The 25025-nt window shown below is 37.2% G+C and overlaps 1 long non-coding RNA gene across 1 annotated transcript; it reads left to right on the plus strand.

The window, feature by feature from the left end:
* The first annotated feature begins 1713 nt into the window (after nt 1-1713).
* Nucleotides 1714-23153, plus strand: LOC109278025 (uncharacterized). The gene is made up of 3 exons (XR_002085468.2): nt 1714-1882; nt 14461-14554; nt 22588-23153. It is a non-coding gene; the product is annotated as an uncharacterized LOC109278025 (long non-coding RNA).
* The last annotated feature ends 1872 nt before the right edge of the window (nt 23154-25025 follow it).

The following is a 25025-nucleotide window of genomic DNA, read 5'->3' on the forward strand; positions in this document are numbered from 1 at the left end:
AATCCAGGCTCTCGGACACCATGAACCTCGGGCTGGACAGAGCCATTGTTTTTTTCTGGCCTTTCTCCAAAGAATGAATTGACGCAGAGGGAAAGCCAGGGCTGAGTCCGCGGGCGCAACAGAACCGAGTAACCTGGAGGCCTGCCCTGCTGCTCCGTGGCTGGCTCGAGACGACTTCCAGGAACTGGTCTGGAAGAGTCTGTGAGGAGCTGGGAGGCCCTCACCTTAGGGCGCCAGCTTTGGGGCCACAGCTTCGGGGCTCCGCCAGGGCCACGAGCCTCCATCCCTGCCCCCAGGTGCTCACCACCCCGCGTGCCACTCACAACAATCACCACGGCCCTTTGGGGCTCCAGAGCCTAGGCAGTGGCCGGGTCAGAGATCAAAAGAACCGGTGGTCTTGTCCTACTCCCCTAAAAACCCTGAGCGTGGGGAGCACGCTCTTTTTTTTATGAGTTTGATACTTAGGCTGCGCCCCCTTGTATACCAGAAACTGGATTATGCTAAAAAAGATGAAATCACCCTCATATCCGGAGATTGTTTATTTCCATACAAACTAAGAAACGATTAAGAGGTGATGAGCAATCAAACAGACCCACGTAGAGAGTGGTGGCGGGGAGGGAAGGGCAGATGCCGGAGAGGGGAGTGAGAGAGCAAGCGAGCAAAGGGGAAGAAAGAGGGAAGACGGTGGGAGAGGAGAGGGTCCCAGAGGGGAGAGTGGGCAGAAGAGAAGGGAGAGGCAGAGAGAAAAGATGGGAAGGGGCGTGGGGGAGGACGAGAAGGAAAACAGGGCGGGGTGGGGAAGAAGGTGCAGAGGGGGCCTCGAAGACTGGCGGGGTAGGGTGACGTGGGCGGGGATTAGAAAGGGAGGGCGAGGCCTAGTTTGTGTCCCACCGGCCTCCCCTCAGGCCCTCTTAGGGGAGAAAAGTCTTACGAGCCCCCAAATACGATTCCGGGAAACCTCTGTCTCGCCGAGCGCCGTCTGGCTTCTCACCCCACGGCCTCTGAGACCAGCGGCGCGCACACCCTCACAGGGGCCGGGCCACGCTGATTCTGAGGTCCCGACGGCCTCGCGCCTGAACCCAACGGCCCTCTTCGACGGCTTTGCGCGCGACGCGGAGGCCGGAAGCCAGGTGGGCGCGACCGGAGTGAGACCCCCCGCCCCCGCGCGTGCGCGGGTACGCTTGCGCCCGCGCCGCAGGCGCCGCGAGCCGTGGGTCCCGAGAAAGGACTCTGAGGCGACGCCGGGCGCAGGCCCGGAATTTGGGGGAAAGGCTCCGGCCCTGCGGCCAGGCCCGGCGAAGAGGGGGCCCGGAGGCGGTTTCTCATCAACTAATACCAACTCTTTGAGCTACTTCTGTTTGTTTACTCGTTGATAAGCGCACTGGGGGATTCTAAAGGGAACGGGGCCGGCAGTGCCCCCGAAGAGGTGGTGGGAAAGCAGAGCTGAGACTTGCGCGGGACAGTCGACTGCTCGTGACAGCTACGGCTGGCGCCGCACGCGGAAACAGGCTGTGGCGCGCGGGGGCTGGGGGCCGGGACTGAGCCCCCTCAGCTCGGCCGTCGCTGCTGGCGGGGAGACCGGGGCACTGGAGAGGCGCGGCGCGCGGCCGAGGCGGGGTCGCCGAGATGGGTGGGAGCGCAGGGCCCACCGAGGACTGCCGCCACGAGCGGGCCGACCGCGGAGCGCCCCGGGGGCGGGGGGTGGGGGCGTTCGGTGTGGACCGAGTGGGAGTGGCCCTGGGGGACGGGCCTGAAGCTGGTGGGCTCAGCTGAGTCCACGCCGAGGCCACTGCATCTTCGACCCTTGTTCTACACGGAGCGGAGACCTAACGGGATAATGAGGGCGCTGACGGGCGTTTAGGGCCCCCGGCTCCGTTTCCAGGTAGGAGCCGGCCGCCCGGCCCTTCGTCGGGCGCAGGCTCGGGGCACTGGGCGGCTGGCGCCGAGGCCGCTGGCCCTTTCCCGCCTCGTGCGCGCTGCCCAGTAGTGAGCGCGCCTGCCGCCCCGCGGGAGGAGAGCAGTGTGGAGGCGGGCGGCCGAGTCCGGGGGAGCGGGGGGCGCCGTTCCCCGCGCCCTCCACACCCGCCGCGAGCCGAGCTCCTCAGGCCCGGCAGGAGGCGCTGTGCGGACGAATTAAAGCAGAATACTAAGGTTTTTAGGGGTGGCGGTTTTGCAGCCCAGGATAGCACCCCTTTAGTTGAGTGACCCTATTCAGACCTCCTCCCTCTCTTTAATATGGGTGTATGTGTGTGTGCGTGTGCGTGTGCGCGTGTTGGATTAGTCACAAGGATGAAACGTCAGCGAAAGGGATTGAAAAGGAGAAAGTCTTAAATTTTTCAGGTTCGCCGACCGCTTTAAAAGGAAGATGTCGGGCAGACGTTCTAATTCTTGCTTATAAAGGGCTCGCCTATCACTGCCGTTTGTTAAAGAGGCAACTCGACTCGAAGGGTTTGGTTCAAATTCTTTTACTGAAATAAAGGTTTATACAAGACTATTTCTGTTTATTGCTCTCTGAAAGATCACATCAGGAACAGGAGGTAATTCCAGTATATAATTGAAATTACAGTATTATTTTTGTGATACCTTTATCAAACTATGAAAAATCCTGTTATTTGAATATTTAGAGGTTTGTGAATCATTCGTGAATCCACTGGAACTGGAGCAGTTATGCAGAAATGAAATGTATTATTTAATTTATCGTCCTACTTAAGTGTAGTGCCAAATGATACTAGTGAGTAATTTTATGAAAACTCTGTGATCAGAAATAAAGGGGAAGGAAAGCAAATCCCTGAACCCATTGTATATGTCGTCAATGTAGACTCTTGAGTTCTGTATGAATGGTGGAGTTATGAAGGGATTAAATGTTGCTGCCTCCATTTGGTATGTGTTTTCAGTCTCAAAGAGATGTGCCTTAGACTGGCCTCCCAGTAGAAGCTGGCATTCCTGGAGTTTGGTTTTGCAAATTGATTTCTGTCGTTTTGGAAATTATTAACTGTTTATAAATGCAAGTTACTAAAATGCATGGACTATAAAGAGACATGTTATTCTGTTAATAGTCTAATATGTGGAAAAATTAATTTCCAAACTAATGCTCCATTAAAAAAAATCTATTCCTTTATGCTAGTGAGATTTGGAAGTGATGCTGTTCTATCTAAAAAGTACCTGTTTCAGGACCTCAGGATATCAAACTTAAAATCGGCATGAATCTTTGGTAAAAGGAGAGGTTTATATGGTGTAAGCAGGTGCTAACTGTACCTGGCTAGACAGTCTTTCACAGCGTTGCTCAAACACAGTGCTTTGGTCTGATGTGCAAGTTTCTGATAGTGTGATTCTGCCTCTTCTTTGAACAGGTTAACCTCAAAGTAGGTACAAAGTAAACCCTTGTTAAGTAAAATAGTGGGGTTTTTTCATTTTGTTTTGTTTTAGTAAAGATTAGGCTAGGTAGTAAAATTAGATAGGAAGTTAAATATGTAATAATCATATTACCTTACCTTTATGTGACATTTTGTAATTTATGAAGTACTTTAAAATGCATTTATCTCATTTAATTCTCACAATAAACCTTTTGACGTAGATACTGTTTGATTTTATAATTGGGGGAACAGGGTCACAGTGGTGGCCTCAAGTCATGTAGATAGTTTGTAGCACAGCTAGGACTCAAATCCCAGATATTGGCAGACATTTTTTGTATATTTACCTTTTAAATGGTACATTAAAAAATTTTTTGTTTTACATTTATATATTTTTGAGACACAGAGCACAAAGGGAGAGGGGCAGAGAGAGAAGGAGACAGAATCTGAAGCAGGCTCCAGGCTCTGAGCTGTCAGCACAGAGCCCGACGCCAGGCTCGAACTCACAAACCACGAGATCATGACCTGAGCTGAAGTTGGACGCTCAACCAACTGAGCCACCCAGGCGCCCCATTAAATGGTACATTTTAAATATGTGCTTTTAAATTTCCTAGTCAAAGTTTCTTTCAAATTACTCAATCTAGATTACTGGATGATCTATTTTACTTCAGTAAAGACAACATAGATGTGTGAGTGATTGAAATGTAGCAATATTTCAGATTCAAACAGTTGGGTTAACCAAGACTTAAATACCCTGTACATTCAATAGGCATAATTCTCCAATTATGCTACTTTTTATGTTTTGTTACTCTGCTCCTGCTACTTTTATGTTTTGTTGGTTTTATATGTTAGAATATTATTTTTGTTTGTTATTTGAGGTACATATCCCTCTGGACTATAGATTCCATGAGGGCAGAGAATATGTTAATCCATCTTGTTGATAGATGTATCCTCAATACCTTACCATGTGCTTGGAATTTAGTGGGTATAATAAATACATGGTAAATAAATGATGCTCATACACTCCTCCACCTCATCTTTTTGGAAATTCTACCAATCCTTCAAACCCTGACTCAAATGCTACATCCTCTGTGAAGTTCTCTGCTCTCTTCTATCTGTAAATTCTTGTGGTGCTTCTGTGTGTTTCTCATTTTCAGCATCATCTATACCAACTGCTTCTTATTTGTGTACATGTTTTTATCTTACCTCCTAGACTGTAAGCTTCTTGTGGGTGGGATACCTTACCAAGTATAATGCCTGTATCATAAATTCCATTAATGTTAACTAAGTGAATAAAGCAAAACTGTCTAGGTGTACCATCCAGTATGAATCTATATAACTTGATTATAAGTTATAAATAAAATGTAAATTTGCCCTAGCAAAATAAGTTACATGCTCAATATTGGTCATAATTATTTTTATTAGGGGTAATCTACAATTTTTTATTTCATGATATAAAACAAGCATTTAGCATATTTACGAAAACTTTTTTATTTTTAAATTTTATTTATTTATTTATTTATTTATTTATTTATTTATTTATTTATTTTTGGAGAGGGAGCCTGAGCTGGGGAGAGGAACAGAGGGAGAGAGAGAGAATCCCAAACAGGCTCCACACACAGTGCAGAGCCTTCACTGGGGCCCAATCCCACAACCCTGGGATCACGATGCAAGCTGAAATCAAGAGTGGGCGCTCAAACAACTGAGGCACCCAGGCACCCCTACTGCAACTTTTAATGTTAGCCATATACCTAGAGCAAAAGTTGTAGGGATTTCTAGTATAACTTTTTTTTAAGTTTATTTATTTTGAGAGAGAGACAGAGCAGGAGAGGGGCAGAGAGCGAGAATCCCAAGCAGGCTCTGTGCTGTCAGCACACAGCCCAACACGGGGCTCGAACTCATGAAGTGTGAGATCATAACCTAAGGTGAAACCAAGAGCCAGTTGCTTAACCAACTGAGCCACCTAGGTGCCCCTAGTATAACTTTTTAGGACTAATAGAATTCATTTACCAAAATACATATCTCTTCTTCTCCAGACTAGAAATAAAAAGAGTTGTATGCTATACAATACCTTTGCATGTATTTTCAGAGGTAGAGGACTGGTTAACATTTGCTATTACTACACTTGTTTTTTTTTTCCTCTAGAAAAAAATTAAGCAGTTTAATGGCAATTTTTGTTAAAAAAAACCCTGAGTCATAAGCAACTATTTTTTTTACCATCAGAATGAAATTTGAGGTAAAAGAAGATTCTTAGCTTCGTTTATTCTTCCAAAATTCAGAATAGTGTATATTACTATTAGAACTGCACCAGGGATAGATAGATATAGATATAGATATAGATATAGATATAGATATAGATATAGATATAGATATATTTATCATATATTGGGACATTTGCTTTTTAAATTTAATTCAATTAACTCTGCTGTGCAACTGCTAATATCTTGATTTTCAAATTGCATGGAAAATTTGGTGTTCCTAAGCCAAATGGATGGATTTTGAGCTAGATAGAGAATGCAGAACTGAAGTTGTGATATAGCTTTGAAATGAGTGTGTGTGGTGGTGGGGAAGATGGTGTTTTAGTCTAAAATCTCATATATAAAAGTACAAATTGTGAGTCCTTAAAAAGTAGTGGTGTGATAGGTTTACAACTAAAACAATACTTCTTTCTTAGAGAAAAAAAAAAAACCTGTGCAGCTCAAAACTTAAAGTCACAATCCTAAAATGTCTTTTTTGGTTAATTTAAGTAAAGAAAGCAACTTCTAACAGTTATTTCCTTAAAGTTTGAAATGTAATATATTTTAGCTAGGTGACTTGAAATAGAAAACAGATAAAGATGACTTACTGGTTAGTGAAACACCAGTCTAAAACAGACAGCTTGCTTTTTTTTCCCTCTTCATTTCCCCTGGACCAGCTGTTAATGTTTAACCTTCATTTACTACTTCAAGAGTCATATTTACACTTCTCCAGCAACACTTTATCCATATGTTCTGTGGCCTTATACATTATATAAGGCTCTTTTAGGGCAACTTCCTAATCTTCTCATTAAGAAAATGTCACACTCACCCAAATAACCCTATAGAAGATGTCAGATGATATCACCACTACAATAACCCCATAGGAGATGTCATCTGATATCACTTATAGGCTTCCTTTCATTTTTGCCAGTAATAGTCTTTGCCAGGTTGTTCTTCCCATTTAGACAACTAGGATGTTTCCTTTCCTTTATTCAATTGATAGCGGAAAAAGTCTTCCAAAAATACTTCACAATTCACTTCATATCAGATAATGAATTCAGCTTCCTTAGAGGATCATAATGCAAAGATAATTTTTCTTTGTTATAATCAATTGTCTTACCTAAAATAAGTGATCATTATTTAGCTCGTAAGTTTCATACTGGAGTGTTACTGCTTTAAGACCATGTAGGGGATATGACAAAAAAGAAAGAATGGACTTTACCTCTTGTCTGATAACTTGCTTATTTCTGGTTCTTTTTTAGGTTTCAGAGGTTGACAAGTAAGCCTTAGGAAGTGTTTTTATGAACAAATCAGTCTCATTATTTTTACTTCCTTGAATACCTATCAGGTAGTTATATATATAGGGGGAAAAGGTCGATGAATTTTCAAATTGCTTTGTTTGGGTTTGGTTATTGTTAGTGGTTAATTCAGAGAAGCTGGAGTTAAGATTCTTGTATTTAAAACTTACTATAATGTACTGATTATGTAATTGGCCATTTAATATGAAATTCAAGGTTTTCATCTGTAAAATAGATATATTTTACCACCTTTGAGGAATATTAACATTTTGGTTTAAGAGAGGCCAGATAAGTTTTATCATAAAAATAAATTTAATATATTACAACCAAGTATTAGATCTCTCATATCTTTAAAATTGCTTAGTGATTTACAAGTGATGTGTGATCTGAGTGAATGCATCTCATTCCTTTCTGATTTGTTCTTGGCTTAAGAAGATACTTTTAGCAGAATCTACCACTCCTTTCAAAGTAGGTTCAATTGACAGAAAGTGGAATTGAAACTTAATTTTTTGTCAAAAATAATTTCCTTTTTGCACAGAATTTGGTTGTCTCATCTAGGGCACTTCTGTGTAATGCTATGGTGCTGATTCTCCACGGTCTTATACTCCTTCAAGTCTGTAGGGTCACCCCTATGAATATCCATTTCTGGAATCAGTGTGAGTGAAACTCTGCCTGGAAATCCATATGTCTAAAGCAAAAGTTATAGTGATTTTCTGTATAACCTTTTGTGACTAATAGAATTATTTTTCCAAATTATACACTACTTCTCCAGATTATAAATCATTATGCCAACTTTGACAGTTATGAGATATTGAGAGCTCCTGTTAAACTACGTTACAATTTTCACATGTAACTTGCTACTTCCATTTCTAACATCCTTATTGCCTGAATCAGTAATTTTAGCACTTAATCACATACTTGTATTTTAACATTTCTTTTATGTGTTGTTCCTCTTAAGACAGTAATGCCCCTGAGGGCAGGTTCTATGTGTTGTAAGATTTTTTAATGCCTCATAATTCCTGAATAAAGTTTTGACATGTGGTACATACTCAGTGAAGAATTCTTCAAATAAAAGTGAACTGTTTTTATTGAGTGTTGTGCATGGCACTTTTTTAGAAATATGAAGAATTAAAATACATGATCACTGTCCCTGTGATATATGTAGTCATACTAAGGTCCACATAATTTATTAGATCTATAGTTCTTTTTAAAAATATTTATTGGGGCACCTGGGTGGCTTAGTCGGTTAAGCGTCCGACTTCCGCTTGGGTCATGATCTTGCAGTCCGTGAGTTTGAGCCCCGCGTCGGGCTCTGTGCTGACCGCTCAGAGCCTGTCTTGGATCCTGTGTCTCTCTCTCTCTCTCTGGCTCTCCCCCGTTCATGCTCTGTCTCTCTCTGTTTCAAAAATAAATAAACGTTAAAAAAAAAATTAAAAAAAAATAAAATAAAAATATTTATTTACTTATTTAGAAAGCGAAAGAGAAGGAGGGGAGAGGGCAGAGAGGGAGAGAGAGAATCTGTGCTGACAGCACAGAGCCCTATGGGGAGGAGGGGGCTGGATCTCATGAACCATGAGACCATGACCTCAGCAGAAATCAGGAGTCAGACACTTGGGGCACCTGCATGGCTCAATCCATTGGACATCGCACTTCAGCTCAGGTCATGATCTCACGGTTCCTGGGTTTGAGCCCCACGCTGGGCTCTGTGCTGACAGCTCAGAGCCTGAAGCCTGCTTCGGATTCTGTGTCTCCCTCTCTCTCTCTGCCCCTCCCCCGCTAAAGCTCTGTCTCTCAAAAATGAATAAACATTAAAAAAAAAAAATTTTTTTTAAGTCAGACACTTAACCGACTGTGCTACCCAGATGCCCCTGATCCATAATTCTTTATATGGAATTACGAAGTCCAAAAATCTCAAAAATTATTTTGTTATGTTTTTGGTAATATCTGGCAGTAAAATCTAATCCAAGATTAACTCATTTGGCTGAAAAACCTGACTTGAACTGATGTGAATGAAACTATAGTATTCATTTATTCCATGTAAGAATATTCAAATGTTTTACTTCAGAGATAATTGATCCTTTTAATTATTATGTTTTACACAGTATATGTATTCTGTTATCTTTTGAAATCTGAAAAATTCTGACTTCTGAGATACATCCAATCTCAAGAGTTTTGGGTATTGTAGATCTGTACAAAAAGTTAAATGATAAGATATTCAAATAACAACAAATATAATAATGGTAGAAATATCTCAAACCCATCTTGGAAAGTTGCCTAAAGGGTCATGGTGTCTCTGTTGGGTGTTCCTGCAAATGGGCATGTATTCAGTCTTGGATCCCAGGGACCAGAAGCAGATGATGGAGTATTTTCCTGACATGTCCAGGCATAAGAAGAGCCAGAGCGTCTGTGCAAATGAAGTCTTTTAGAGAGCACTGAGGATCAAAACCAGGGAAAACCAATTCTGTCCTCCAGGAATAAGAGATGGCTTGAAAAAGGAGCCAGAGAGACACCAGAATAGAAGGAGGAATTAAGGGTAAGGTGAGAGTCCTGGGCAATTGCCACAGCCGTGGATGATAGATCTGCAATCCCATGCTGTGTAAGTGGATGGCTTTGATGTAAAGTGTAGCGTTGGAACAGGCTGGTACAGATAATTGTTGCTTGGATATGAAAGGGACCTTTAATACAATCACTTACACCCACATCCTCTCCCTATTTTAAAATGAGTAATCTGAAGTTTAATAATTATTTTTTAAACATCTAGTTAGTGGCTGAGCCACGATACAAATCCAGGTTTTATGTTGCCTATCCAGCGCTCCTCCTATTGCCATAGGGAAATAGTATTTAGGTCTGGAGTAGTCATGAATCACTTTTCAGAAGTTTGGAATGAATTGTAGTAGCTTGCCAAAACTTGAATTATTTGAATTGAATTACTGTCATAGTTTGACGACACTTAAATTTCTGTAAATCTCTGTACTTTTATATATATTTTTGCATTTTTAAGTACCTTGGTGTCAAGGATTGTCGTAATTTTTTAAATCCCTAGAGTACCTAAGAAGTGTGTGGCATATAGTATAGAATGAGAAAAAGAAAGGTTGAAGTGGAAGCAGACCAAAAAATAAGTGTGTGTTATAGTAGAAAGAATACCCTGGGGAATTTAAAGACCTGACTTCTATTCTAGCCCTGCACAGATTATCTGGATAACCTTGTACAAATCACTGAACCTCTGTGAGATCCAATTGTCCTCTTTAAAAAGGGTAGCGTAAGTGACCTTTAAATTCTTTCATTCTGTAATTTAGTTCTATGTCTATATTTGCCAGGACAACATTATTGCCATTAGTACTTACTGGATTTAATTGGTTAGGTATGCAAAAATAGAGGTCATATGGGCTTACATTTTCCAGGGACTCTCTGCATAGAGATCCTTGAATATGTTTGGAATATTGATTAAGATACTTTGGTAAAATGAAAATACAGAATAAATTAATATTAACAATACATCTAGCAATAATCATTTAACATTCAAAGCATTGAATAAGATGTGTTCTCTGACTTCAAGTTGTTTAGGATTTAGTTAGAATTTACTTTAAATAGTTAAAAATGCAAGTAAGAAACAAAACAAGCTCTCTGGAGCCTAGCTATGTTTAGCTGGAATGAATCAGCCTCTAAAAGTGTGGTATGACTGGCTATTCAACCTTTCATTGGGACTGTTTAAATTACTTTGCATTTCATAATGTAAATATTTTGATACTGTGCACTCCTTGATTAATATGAAAGTGGCTTATCATCTTTGAAGAAAATTGTAACCCTTACAAATCAACTCAGAGTATAATGTTTCTAATTGAATATTGTCTGGGATAATATAACTATATCCTCAAAGCCCCTTTTCTGAGTCCCAAACATGTTAGAGAAGTATCATATTCATTTCACTTTATGTTGTATTAACTAATGGCAAAAATATTTGGTTGGAACTACATAGCATTGTGATTGACTGGTGAACATTTTAATAGAGAAGATCTAAATAAAGATAACATTTTTCAAAGAAGGACATTGCTGGTGCTTGACTACCTGTTCTGTAAGACATGTATTCAGTCTTGGCAGTTAATTTAGACTAGAACATTTAAAGTTACCAGCCTGTGGCCGGCTGGTAAACCATTTTGTGAAAATTTCTCATCGGTGTTTTCCTAAACAAGGTTTTTTCAAACTTTCGGCTGTTATTCATAGTGTAAAATAAATGTTACATTGTGACCTGGTACCCACATACATATATAAGTAACTGAAACAAACCTTTCATGAAATAATACTTACCTTACTTTGTGTGATGCACAATGAATTTTTTTAATGTGTTCTATTTTATTTTATTCTTTTGAAATAGTTGGTCAGAAAGTCACTAAATTGATTCCTAACTCTTTAAAAGGTCGTGACCTATAGTTTGAAAACATTCAGCTAAACTCTTTTATGAGGGCAGTTACTATTTCCTATTTAATTTTTATTCCACAGTGCTTAGATCTGTGCTCGGCACTTAGATGGTACTCAATGTTTCTTGAATGCTTTGTTCTTAATCTAACTTCAAAAATATTATAGTATCAATGACACTTATCTATAGCAGCTGCATGAAGCTGTTGAAAGAGATTAGGAGAAAATTATTAATAAGAAGAAGATGAAGGCAAAACACATATGAGAAGAGGCAAAAGTCAGCATACAGTTAAAAATAATAAACACAAAAATAATAAACACAATAACAATGTGTTGGTTCTCTAAGAAGTTGTAAAATCAAGTATTGACTTGTATTTTTTTTTTCAGATTTTAAACTTCAGGTTGAATTTTCTAATAATTTTATCTTAAAACTATACTTTCTCCTAACTTCTATTGTGTTTGTGTGTATGTGTGAAGCTTAATTTTGATTAGGTGTTATTTTTCTAAAAAAGTGAGATCAACATCCTGTAAACTTTATTACCATTCATTAAACAATATTCTGAGCCAAAACACTTGTGGATAAATCACATATTTTTTCTTTTTTGTCTTCTAATCATACAAAGTTCTTTTTCCCCATAGTAATGTCTGCTTAATTTTAAGTATGGTCCTTAATAACTTAAACTTGTCCACTTATACTCATTAACAACTTTTGGGGGGAGATTTTGTCAAATATTTTGGTTCCCTATAAGTTCAACTCAAATAAAATTCTATTATAACAAATACAATAGTAATCTATAATAATTCTATTATAACAAATATAATAGTAATCTTTTAGTAATTTCTAAAAGATTGCCTGGTATTATCTAGCCATAGCAATAATTTATATACTAGAGTTTCTGTTTAGCAAATAATTAGGTTAGTTCAAAGAAATTTTCTGGGATATGATTCATTCAAATAAATAGAAGATACATAATTTATTACCATCAGATTTTAGCAGGGTTAAATTACATCAGTAGATCAGGGAGTTTTCACAATGGCTATTTTACACTCAGTGGTATTTTGTAATTATTCTAAAATTAATGTTTTCTTCTCAAACAGATACTAAGTTCATCAATGGAATTTTATCCTCTTTCTTCCTTTTCCAATTTTCCTACTTCTTTTTGTATCACACAAATACTTCTGTGCTTTATACAATATAGAAACTCATTGAATACTTGTTGATTAACTTTAAGCTAAATTATTCCTTAAAACATTTAGGATCACTAGGGCTCTCTGATACTAATGTTATCTAGTGGGTAGTGAATTGGGGTTGGAAGTTAGGGAACTAAGACTGTAATTGTGTTTTTTTATTAGCTCAATGATTTATTCTGTGTGTCCTTTTATGTTTTTAATCTATAATTTACATAGGGCTAATAATTGCTTTTACCTTTTGTCTATTTCACAGCATAATGTGAATATCATATGAGATAGTTATAAGAATGTTTTTTTGAAAATTTAAAAGCATTCTACATGTATAAATGTTTAGTGAGGACCCTGATAAATGGTTGTGATTAAATGAGAGGTTGTAGGTAAAATGACCAGCACAGTGCCTAACATAGAATAAGCACTTAGTAATAGAGGTTGCTATTAATATTTAACTTGCGTATTATATGGTTGCATACTTATAAGTTTCAATTATTTTATATTTCACTTTTTGAAATTTAATAGGATCTAATAGTAATTTTTTGTAAATTTGTTTTTCAAGCTTTTAATTTTGTGTGGTTTTCTTAATTGGAATCCTCCTCCCTCCCCCAAATCTGGTCTTTTTAAAAAATATGTATTTGCCCTTTTATAAGTTTTTACATATAAAATAGTTAAAATTTATAATTGAATAGTTGAAAATAAAAATTATAATTTGTTAGTTAGACAAGTATTATATGTGTCTGAGTATTTGGAATTCCATATTTTGAATTGTGACCATTTGAATTATTCAATATATAATTATGTAATAAGGCACTTGATTATTTCAGTAATAGCAGTTGCTTTGAATTATTAATTATATTTCATCCTATATCAGATAAGTAAAATTTGTATTGCATTATTTTTTACAAACAGCAGATATTTTATCTACAAGGAGCAATGTTAGCCAGTTGAAGACAAAAAAGTTCAAAAGCAATGTAAACAATTTAGATCTCATACAGGTAGTCATTTTTTACCTACTTGTAATTTGCAATAGTTTCCTTCATATTTTTTTCAAATTATGTTTTATTGTTTTCCCTATCAAAAAAAAATAATCCCATTATAGAGACTGGATGGAGCCTTCTTTCTGTAAACATTAAAGATACTTCATTTCTTTTACAATTCAAAATTATTTAAATTGAAGGTATTCAAGTAGTTTTCCTCTTCCCAAAGAGGAAAAAAGTGTGTTCCTCTGTTCCTCTGTGTGTGTGTGTGTGTGTGTGTGTGTGTGTGATTTAATCAAGTTTTTTTTTTTTTTTTCCCAGAACCTTTCCCAAAATGTTAGAAAAAGGATAGAAAAACATTTGCAACTTTTGTTTCACTTGGTGAAGGAGTCAGGAACTATTTGTACATAATAATCCAACATCAGTTTAAGATTTTTGGCTGTCATTTTCTCAAGAGCAAGAAAATATTTTGTTTCCAATTCCTGCATGTTATTTTTTTTATTGGTTGGATTTCCTATTCAGCACCACTTTACTTTCATGCTTTTTGTTACTAATCTGTTAATTTTGAAAGAATAAGTAATTAAAACAGGTTTGAAAGGTTTTGTGTGTGTTTATGTGATATTTTGTTGGAGCATTTACGAAAGCAATAAAAATACTTGTCCGAATCCTCAAGATGCATATGGTGTCATGAATGTTTTAAAGACAGGAAACCATACAGTCCTATTTTAGGAAATTCTATTTATTTTTAAGTCAAATAAAAATTTTCCCGGCTCTTTAAAGTACCTGACTAGCAAGAGAATTTTTATGGCATCCATTTGCAGGAAAAACAAAAACAAAAACACAATTCTTTTAGTAGATTGAGGTTTGAATATCACAGCTCTTGGAGACTCTAGAGCTTAATTTGGAATTAGTCTATGTTTTCACCCACTTAGTTGCTGTCTTCTTAAAGATGCTAATTTTTCATCTGTTTTTCTTTTTCTTTTTTTTTTTTTTTTTTCAGTATAATTACATCATCTCCTTAACCAGGAGAATTGCTGTCTGCTCCTCAGCTCTGTATCATTAATGAAGATCTTTGTTGGGTTTCCTTAACACAGGTTAGTACTTGACTTTTGGTTTGCTCAGACTCACAATCAGGATTTTTCTGACTGTACTATCAGTGCTTTATTTCTTTATTTTTCATGTGATAATTCATTTTCTAAAATTTTTGTATTGTGTTTTCCCATTTTTGTTCTCTATCTTTCATAGAGGTTGTGATAAAAACCAAGCAACCAACCAATTAAATAAACAAAACAAAAACCCCTTCCTGCTTCCTGAAAATCTTGACTCTCTCTATATTTAGTTTCCCTTTCATTTCATTTCTTAATTATTACTACTTTTGAAAACTATTTGTCATCTCTTTTAATCCCACTAGGTCATACTCTAACACTTCTCAAATCTCCCCCTTCCTTATCAGTGTTGTTATGGTTTCCAGAATCTAATGAAGTGATCCGTCTAAAACACAGATACAAACAGATCACTCCTCCTAAGAGACCATTAATAATTCTCCATCACCTACACAGGAAAATTAATCTTAGCATTGAATACAATGATCTAGCCCCTGCCTACCTTCCCCATACTTATTTTGAGAATATGAGAGACTTCATGTAATCCCCAGAATTTACTATGCTGTTTTCTCACCTCTGTGCCTTGACTCAGGTTTTTCCTTGCCTGAAACTTTTTCTTACCCTTTCTTTGCCTAGCTAGGAAGGAAGGCTTTTATCTTTCAAGACTCTGCTTGTATAGCATTACTTCTGGGAAATCTTACTGGCTGGTGGTCATGTGATCCTGTCTCCTTGCAGTCTTTGTTTAACTCTGTCCTAGCTCTTATTTATTTATCTATTGCTATCATTCCCTAGAGAATGAGCTCCTTGAGGGCTCCTTGTAGTTGGTTTTTTGACCAAAGTATTATAAAAAGTATCTCTTGAACTGAACTTTTGTCAGTCCTGTGTAAAAAAGTTGAAAGTGCTGTGAGAAGTGCTGATAAAAACCATGCCAAACAAAAGCACATTACAGGTTACTGATAGCTTTATTGACAGAAAGCAACTGATCCAATAGCCTAAACTTCTTTTTCCTATTCTGAATCCATTCATAATGAGGGAGTGAGCCACAGTATTACACCCTGAAAATCCTGGATCAAGGCAGTTTTCTCTGTTTGCTTTGTGGAACTGTCTGACTTGGACAGTTTTTGGCATGAGTAATAAACTCTCAGATTATTTTAGAAATGATGAGCTCTGTGTAGCAGGTGTATTTCCCAGTGTCTGCTGACAGCAGAAAGAAAAATATGGCTAACTCGTTCCAGCTCCAGAACAACCTCAGTCTGTAGTCATTCTCCAAAAGCCTTTGGCAGGAGATATATTGGAATGCTGACTGTCCATGTTCTTGGAAAGATGGCAATAGGAAAAAAGTTGCTTTCATCAGGCCAATTTTCTTCATTTCTACAGTTCAAGAAGTTTAACCTCCCAAAGAATTTTTAAAAGACAACAGAATTTTAAACATTTCCAAGAAAGCACATTAATGTTAATCTCTGTTTCTACCCATTCTCATAGAACTTGACTTATTCCCCAAATATTTTGGGGAGAAGAATTTCCCTAGAATTCATGGGAAGTAAGCATCAAACTAACAAGGCTTGTATACATTTTGAAGGATACACATACACTTGTTATTTATTTATAACAGAAAGGATGAAAGTAAAAAATGGTCTACAGTTCATGTGAGTTAATTGAAACAGTTCTCCATTGCATTTTTGCTAAATCAGTCAATTAATACTATCTTTTAGCCAATTAATTAGGAGCATATGAAATCATCTTATCATGTTATGAAATATAGAGAAATAACCACCTTTTTAGATATAATTAAAATTTATTTATGGCTGGCTAATAATTATACTGATTACTATTTGATGCTATATGTAATTTTTCTATACCAGTGTTGTCCCTTAAAACTTTCTGTGGTGATGTAAATGTTCTGTCAATGATGTCCAGTAGGGTAGCTAATAGCTACATGTAGCTATTAAGCATTTGAAATGGGGCTAGTGTGACTGAGGAACTGAATTTATAATTTTATTTCATTTTAATTCTAATTTAAATTTAAGGGACACCTGGGTGGCTCAGTCAGTTAAGTCTCTGACTCTTGATTTCAGCTCAGGTCCTCATAGTTCCTGGGATCGGGCCCCACATCGGGCCCTGTGTGGACATCACAGAACCTGCTTGGGATTCTCTCTCTCCCTCTCCCTCTGCCCCTCCTCAACTCATGCATGTGTACATGCACACACACTCCCTGTCTCTCAGAATAATAAGTAAATAATAAACTTAAAAACATTTATGTTTAAGCAGCCACATGTGACTAGTCGCTACCATGTTGGACAGTGCAGATCTAGGCTATAAAATGCCAGCAGTAAAGTTTTTTTTGTTTTTTTTTTTAAAGCTTAGGTGTAAGGAAAGTATCCATTCTCTCCAATGCTGATTATATATCTTTGTCTTAGTTCCCTAATGCAAATTATTGTATCAAAAATATCTTCATGGCCTGAAAAACTCTTTTTTTTTTTGTTTTATTTAAATTCCAGTTAGTTAACATATGGTGTTTCAGGTGTACAATATAGTGATTCAACACTTCCTTACATCACCTAGTACTCATCACCAATGCACTCCTTAATCCCTATCACCTATTTAACCTATCATTCTCCACACCTCCCCTCTGGTAACCATTAGTTTGTTCTCTATAATTAAGAGTCTGTTTCTTGGTTTGCCTCTCTCTCTCTTTTTTTCCCTTTGCTCATTTGTTTTATTTCTTAAATTCCACATATGAGTGAAATCATATGATATTTGTCTTTCTCTGACTGACTTATTTCACTTTAGCATTATACTCTTTAGTTCCATCCACACTGTTGCAAATAGCAAGATTTCATTCTTTTTGATGGCCAAGTAATATTCATCTATTCATTCATCTATTATCTATCCATCAGTCAATGGACACTTGGGCTCTTTCTATAATTTGGCTATCATAGATAATGCTGCTATAAACATCAGGGTAGATGTGTCCCTTTGAATTAGTATTTTTGTATTCTTTGGGAAATACTTGGTAGTGTGATTGCTGGATGTATTTGATATTTTTAAGAGAACTGGATAGTTTAAAAGGATACTGGCATTGTTCTCAAGGTATCTATAACTTAGGTACAGAAAAGTCAATGAATGGTACTAACTCTGAATTAATAATTTTAGTATAGACTAACTGGCACCTTTTGTAAAATTCTTTCATTATATTTGCTGAGAATCTCTAAGACCTGGTTAATAGTTTTGGAAAACTGAGACCAGAAATTTTATACACTAATCACCATCTAAGAATTTCACCATTATGATGATGTAATCAAATGATTTTATCAAATTAAAGTCTGCACATTGGTGTTTAAAGGTAGAGGGAATTCCCAAAGGGAGAAAGTTAAAGGACAAGGGCAAAGGAAGGAATGAGGTAAATAAACTGATTTGACTTAGGAACTCTGAAGTGGTCTAGAATATGTTCACAGATTTTTAATTAGTCTTTATTGTGATTCCCAATTGCTTCAGAGTTCTGGAAAGATGGATATTAGGAAAGTGAGAAGATAAGGAAAATTTTCCTGGAAGATATTGTTGCTGAGTGGGAGGAAATGAAATTGATGGATAGCTTGAGTAGTCCATCATCACCATAATCATCATCATCATCATCATCATCATCATCATCATCATCAGAAGTGTGGTCTAACCCCACTTAGTGCTTCTGTTGGATCGGAATTAAAATCTCTTTTAATTGCTATCCATTCTTTATCTCAACTGGTTCTTTATTATCTCATTTTGTAGAAGATTACTGTCTTCAATGAAAGTATGAAATGTTTGCTATACAACACTTTATTTTTTAAAAAAGTTTATTTGCTTATTTTGAGGGAGAGAGAGAGAGAGACAGCAAGAGAGGGAGCCAGGGAAGGGTGGGTTGGGGCGGGGGGGGGGGGGGGGCGGGGAGAATCCCAAGCACAGAGCCTGACGGGAGGGCTCAAACTCACAAACCATGAGCTGATGACCCGAGCCTAAACCTAGAGTCTGACGCTAACTTACTGACTGAGCCACCCAGGCACCCCTGCTGTACGACATTTTAATGTTGCTTGGTTAGTGCCTAAGCAATTTTGCTGTGTGAAAAGTCACTGTCACCCTTATCTGTAGCAGTCTCCTCCAAAGCAGTCAAATAAGGAAACTACAGTGAATATTCTACCACACATAGAGGTGAGAGTTCCACCAATCTGAAACTAAGTTAGCAATTCTAAACAATAGAAATGCATTATTTCAGAGTAGATAAAAACAGATTCAAGTCTTTCCCCTTAATTAAAATAAAACTCATTGAAGTGACATAAAGCATAGGGAATATAGTCAATAATATTGTAGTAACTTTTATATGATAACAGATGGTAACTAGACTCACTGTGGGGATCATTCTGTAATGTGTAGAAATATCGAATCACTATGATGTACACCTGACACTAATAGGATATTGCGTGTCAGTTATACTTCAGTTGAAAAAAGGACTTGATTCACTTTCTCTTTTAGTCATATTAAATTTTTAGTGATGTGCATGTACCTCTGGGCAGGCAGGTTCTACTTAGATTCTCAAGTAAAAAAGCCAAATAAAATGTCTTAAGATGTTCTTGGAACAGTTAGAAGCATGAAGTGCCAAAAAATTTCATGAGAAAAAGACAACCTGTTTTCTCAAGATTTCTAGTCCAGCTAGAGAAATTCAAGAAAGAGGAGATTCTTAACTCCTAACATTATCTTTAGTTTGTGGAAGAGAAAACAAAGACCAGAAGTTAAGTAACAGAAAGCAGAGTGGTCAAATCTGCTTCTTTGCTTGATAGAAAAGACAAAGTGTGTGCATGTGTGCATGCATGGTGGGGCACAGATGTAAAGTGCGGGCCTTCAAGGGCTCAAGGTCAGACAAAACAATGAGTATGGAAACTGGTTTGCTTCCAATTTCCAATTTGTTTCCAATTTTTAAAATGGTTTAATGAATATATTCAAAATCATCGTCTTCTTTTTATTCATCAGCATCTTTCCTATGTCTTTTCTTCAAACCATAGCAAGGATTTTATTAAGCAGCAATACATAGACAAAAGAAATTGTCAAATATTTTGAGTCAACATTTTATTTTTTAAGTCTGGAATTTTTTTTAAATCACATATTAATTCACTTTTTTCCTCTCGGAAGCAAACTGTCATTCCTCTCAAGTCACACACTTACCTGTGGCTTTGGTTGCTTTCATTTCTCTATTTCATCATTAATGTTACATCAGAACTTTATACAAAAGTAGTTTTTCATTTCCCTTTTATCAACTCCTCTGCCTCTTCCCACTTTTTATTCCATTTCCTTAAAAGGAAACAGACATTTATTATGTGCCTACTATTTGCCAAGGTCTTTGCTTTTCCCATTTGCAGATAAGAAAATGGGAGCTTCAAGAAGTTATGTAACTTGCCTAAGGTCACATAGATAATTAATGGATGACTTTGAAATCTTCATCTGCCTGACTCTAACTAAGACCCTTTCTCTCCAGTATGGCTTGTTTAATCCACTTGCAGGCACTCCACAGCTCTATTCATGCTTCCACTTTTATTCCCTTCTCTTCTCTCTTCTTTGGCAACAATTTTTTTCTATACATTTTACTTCTTCTTTGTGCCTTTCCAGCTTTCTGTTACCACTCAAACTCTTTTCCTTTTCTCCTAAATCATAGTTTTGTTATTCTTCTAGTGAGAAAGCAGACAATCGCACTTTTGGATTCAGTGTCTTAAAATTGTTTATATCTCCTGGCTTTGTAATTCTAAATTATTCTGAAGAAATCACCAGAGATGTCTGCAAAATGTATATACAAGAAGGAAATCCAAGCATTATTTGTAGTTTTGAAAATTAGAATAACTTAAATACTTAACAGTAGGGTTAAACATGGGTTAAATAAATCCTAGAAGATATATTAGATAATTGACTATTACAGAGTTAAGTAAGGTAACAAATACTTAATGACATAGAAAAATGTTCATCAGCTATTATTTAAAAATTCATTTCTTATGAAAACTCATTTATGATAAAGCTATTCTGCATATAAAAGAGATTTAAACTATTTAAAGAAAAATGAATACCTATGTCTACCACCCAATTACTAAAATGAACATTACCAACTTCTATAAATCTCCCTGTATGATACCATATGATGGTAGATGCAAGAAACAAAAAAAAAAATCTTAGAAGATAGAAAAATGGTAGCAGTATTTTTAGTATAACTTAATTTAGTGAAAAAACATGTAGAGTAGAATATTAACAGTTGTTACCTCAGTTGATGGCATTGAAGATAAATTTAATTTAATTTCTAACTTATGTTTCATCCTTTTTCAATGAATATTGATTAGGTTGTAATAAAAATACATAACAAATGTTTATATATATGTAACTTTATTATTATCTTCAGTGAAAAGGGTAGATTGAAAATTCAAGAAAATCCTTTTTTCCTTGGAGGCTGGAGAGACAAACATCAGAGACTGGAAAAGGGTTGTTTATGATTCACCATCAAACACAAAAGTCTTTAATTATCATTCTTAATCAGTATAGCAATATTAATTCCTTTTGGGCACAAGCTCTGTGCTAGGTGAATTGTGCAAAAGAACCCCAAGTGTGTACGTGTCCTAGGTGTTCAGACTAGGCAGAGGAGATTCTCTCTAGTTGCAATGGTCAAATAGCTTATCAAGGAGGAAGGCTTTGATTTGGATTTTATAGGATATGGAAGATTTAGATCAGCATTGTCAAATTCTTTGGCCTTAGGCATCTTTTAAAATACTCTCCAAAAGCATTTAGGACCGCAAAGAGTTTTTGCTTATATGGGTTATATCTCTTTGTACTTATCATATTAAATTCAAATCAAGAAAATCAATAAGTATCTATTAATTTATTTTAAAATAAATTACATGTTAACAAAAATAATATATTCTTATGAAAAATCATTATATTTTCCCAAAATGAAACCAGTTAGTGAGGAAACTATTGTTTTACATTTTACATTTTAGTGTATGACTTAATAGAAGACAGTTGGATTCTCATATCTGCTTCTTTGTGATATTACACATCATATAGCCTCTGGAAAATTCCACTGTACACTTGCAAGAGAATGAGAGTGAAAGGCAAATAGCATCTCAGTGTTATAATGAACATAGTGTTGATGTCATGAACCTCCTGAGAACCTCTGTGAGAATTACTGATTAAAACAGACTGGGGCAAAATAGAGGGATGGCATAGTCTCAATGCTGGGAAAGCATAAGGTATATCAGAGAAAGTGAACAGACCAATCTGGTAGTTGCAAAATATTCACATGGGGGAAAGTGGGAGAGATATTGCTAGACATGTGGGTTTTGGAGAATCGTATCATCTCAAAACATACCAGCTTCCTTATTTACGTCTATAGTCACAGATCTCTACTTTTGGCTTCAGAAAGTTCCAGGCAGGAATGATTGAAGAGAAATTTACACTTAGTTCCAGGCAATAATAAGTTATGTGGCTGGCAGTTATTTATTGATTGATTGCTTTATTCATTCAATTTATTTGGTATCTGCTACATTCCAAGCATCAAGTAAGAGATAGTGATGCAAAGATGATAATGACATAATCCTACCCTAAAGCAGCTCTCAATTAAGTGGGAGATTCAGATATTAAAAGATAAGTGATACATTCTTTAAACTGGAGGATCACAGAGGGAGAGCAGCTAACTCTGACTGAGAGGCATGGTGGACAGGTTGTGGGGTAGGTAGAAAGTCTTAAAGGTTGAAGTCCTAAATGCCAGCAACCAGTCATATCTAACCATGGTGAGAAATACCAGAAGGACAGGGATGACAATTATAGTACCAGAGTTAATACAGTAGATGTGGGGGAATGCTCAGTACTGCAGAATAATCATTCTGACTGTATGTTCTCTTACAGAAAGTAGAAATGTACAAAGCCTCTTTCTCCTAAAGTCCTACAGAATCTTTCCACTGGCGTGCCTGGGAGACACCGCCAATTACCTTAGTGTCTCTCTTCACTTGCATCATCTTTTTCAGTGTTTTGGGTCTCTTCTGTGACTCGGTAACTGGAGCGAAGGGGAGGAAGAAATGTAATCACAACCGCTTTAAACCAGGTACTGGGAACACCTTTACCAGCCCATATCATTATGAAAAGGTAAATAAACAAAGAACCTGTCTCCCAGCACCACCTGCAGGGAACAAAGAAGTCTGCAGCAAGATTCAATACTTCCTTCTCTGCCAAAGTATCTTTAATTTAACATTCCTTTATTGAGCATCTACTAAGTAAAGAGACTGATTTTAGTTGCTGAGGAGAACACAAAGATCAATAAGAGATCATGCACGCATCCCCTAAGGAACATTATTAGAATTTGGGTATTTTTGTAGTGATGAGAGTAGGTTGGAAGGAACTGATTAAATCTAAGAGAATCAAGTTTCTTTTGAACAGATTGAAAATAAAGCAAATACTGCATTGCTTTTTTAGGTTCTCCATTGATAGAAACTAAGAACAAAGGTGATTTCAGTTTTAAGTAGTGATGTAATGAAGTCTGCTTTTGAGACTTCAAGTCCGTTGAGCTTATAACATGACGAGAAAGGTTTGTGTTGCCTACCAATATATGTGGACCAGTTAAGGTTGCTCTTTTCCTAATTTAAGGCTATCCCCAAACAGATGCCTTATGGGATAGCTGTCTGCTGGCTATCAGAGGGATTGGATGGAAGAAGATACATGACTTTGTATAAATCCATAAGCACCTATTTGAAATAAAATCAAAGTGTATTCTCATAAGAGCCTTTTACTTTCCTTATCAAGTCATGTCCTAGGAGCTAGGGAGAAAGAGATTTCTAGAAGTTCCCAGACTTGTATAGTCTTAACAAACAAGCATGAAATTTTTTTCTGATTTCTAGCATTTAAAATAGGAGAATGCACAAGAAACAAAATAAATTAAGTGAGCATTTGTAATACCCTTAGAACACAGAAAGACATCTGCTGGCTGAGTGATAAAGACTAGGAATAAAGCTGATCTGCAGGATGGCTGTTATTGTTTTTCTTTGTCTAGATTTGGAGTCTATATATACAGGCAGGTTTTTAGGGGGAGCACCCAGTCAGCTATTACCCCTATCACCCATCCTAAAAACCCAGACAATGCTTACATGACTTTAAGTAGTCATATTCTTGTGTTTCCAGTCTTTTTTTTTTTAATTTTTTTTTAACGTTTTATTTATTTTTGAGACAGAGAGAGACAGAGCATGAATGGGGGAAGGGCAGAGAGAGAGGGAGACACAGAATCAGAAGCAGGCTCCAGGCTCTGAGCCATCAGCCCAGAGCCCAACGCGGGGCTTGAACTCACGGACCACGAGATCGTGACCTGAGCTGAAGTCGGACGCTTAACCAACTGAGCCACCCAGGCGCCCCATTTCCAGTCTTTTTAACTAGGCATTGAAACATCCTAATGCAGATTAAGTCTTGAACCAACACTCCCAATTGAACTTCTTCCAAAATCATACCATGAGGTATAGAAGCAATGGACTGGTAAGGTAAGTAAAATAACACACCGTCAGAAGTAAGGGGATCTTAGATATTATGTAGTCTAGTATTTCTCAAAATGTGGGTCATCTATCTGCAGAAGAATTTCTTGCCTCATTACAAATGTAGACTCTTGGGCTACATATCAAAGCTAATCAATTTCTTTTTTTTTAATGTTTATTTATTTTTGAGAGAGAGAAAGACAGAGTGCAAGCTGGGGAGGAGCAGAGAGAAAGGGAGACACAGGACCCGAAGCAGGCTCCAGGCTCTGAGCTGTCAGCACGGAAACTGATGCAGGGCTTGAACTCACACTGAGATCATGACCTGAGCTGAAGTCGGACACTTAACCTACTGAGCCACCCAGGTGCCCCAAAGCTAATCAATTTCAATTCCCTGGGTGGCATCCAAGAATGTGCATTGTTAACTAACTCCCTAAATTGATTTGTGCATTAAGGTTTGATGCACAATCTCATCGCAGTGCTTCATATTACAGGTGAGGAAATAATATCAGAAAAGTCAAGTGATTTGGCCTAAGTGACATAACCAGTCAGAGGCAGGAACTGGACTCAAATCCTTTGACTCCCAGATTAGAATTTTTACAAGTATAAATAGTTTGTGTCTATTTGTAAATTCTCAATAAGCCTCAATGAAAGAGAGAAATTTGAGTTCTTTGTTCCTTGACATTCCCCCCGAATTTAATACTAATAATTTGCCATTGGTAAGTTCCTAGTACTTGCTAAGTAAGCTGTTGCCTTGGAATTTAGGGAATATCAACTATAGAAGCTTGTGGACAAAAGGATTTTGTTATCTTGTTACTGTCCCATTCACATCACAATAAGACAAGCAAAATCATTTATCAACAAGAATGTGTATTCATTTTTCTTAAATCACAAGAGAACAATAAAAGGTAAACAGAAAATCCTGCTACCAGTGTTAAACAAGAATATCCCAC

Source organism: Panthera pardus, unplaced genomic scaffold (genome assembly GCF_024362965.1).
Source record: "Panthera pardus isolate Hobbes unplaced genomic scaffold, ASM2436296v1 HiC_scaffold_7, whole genome shotgun sequence".
NCBI lineage: Eukaryota > Metazoa > Chordata > Mammalia > Carnivora > Felidae > Panthera > Panthera pardus.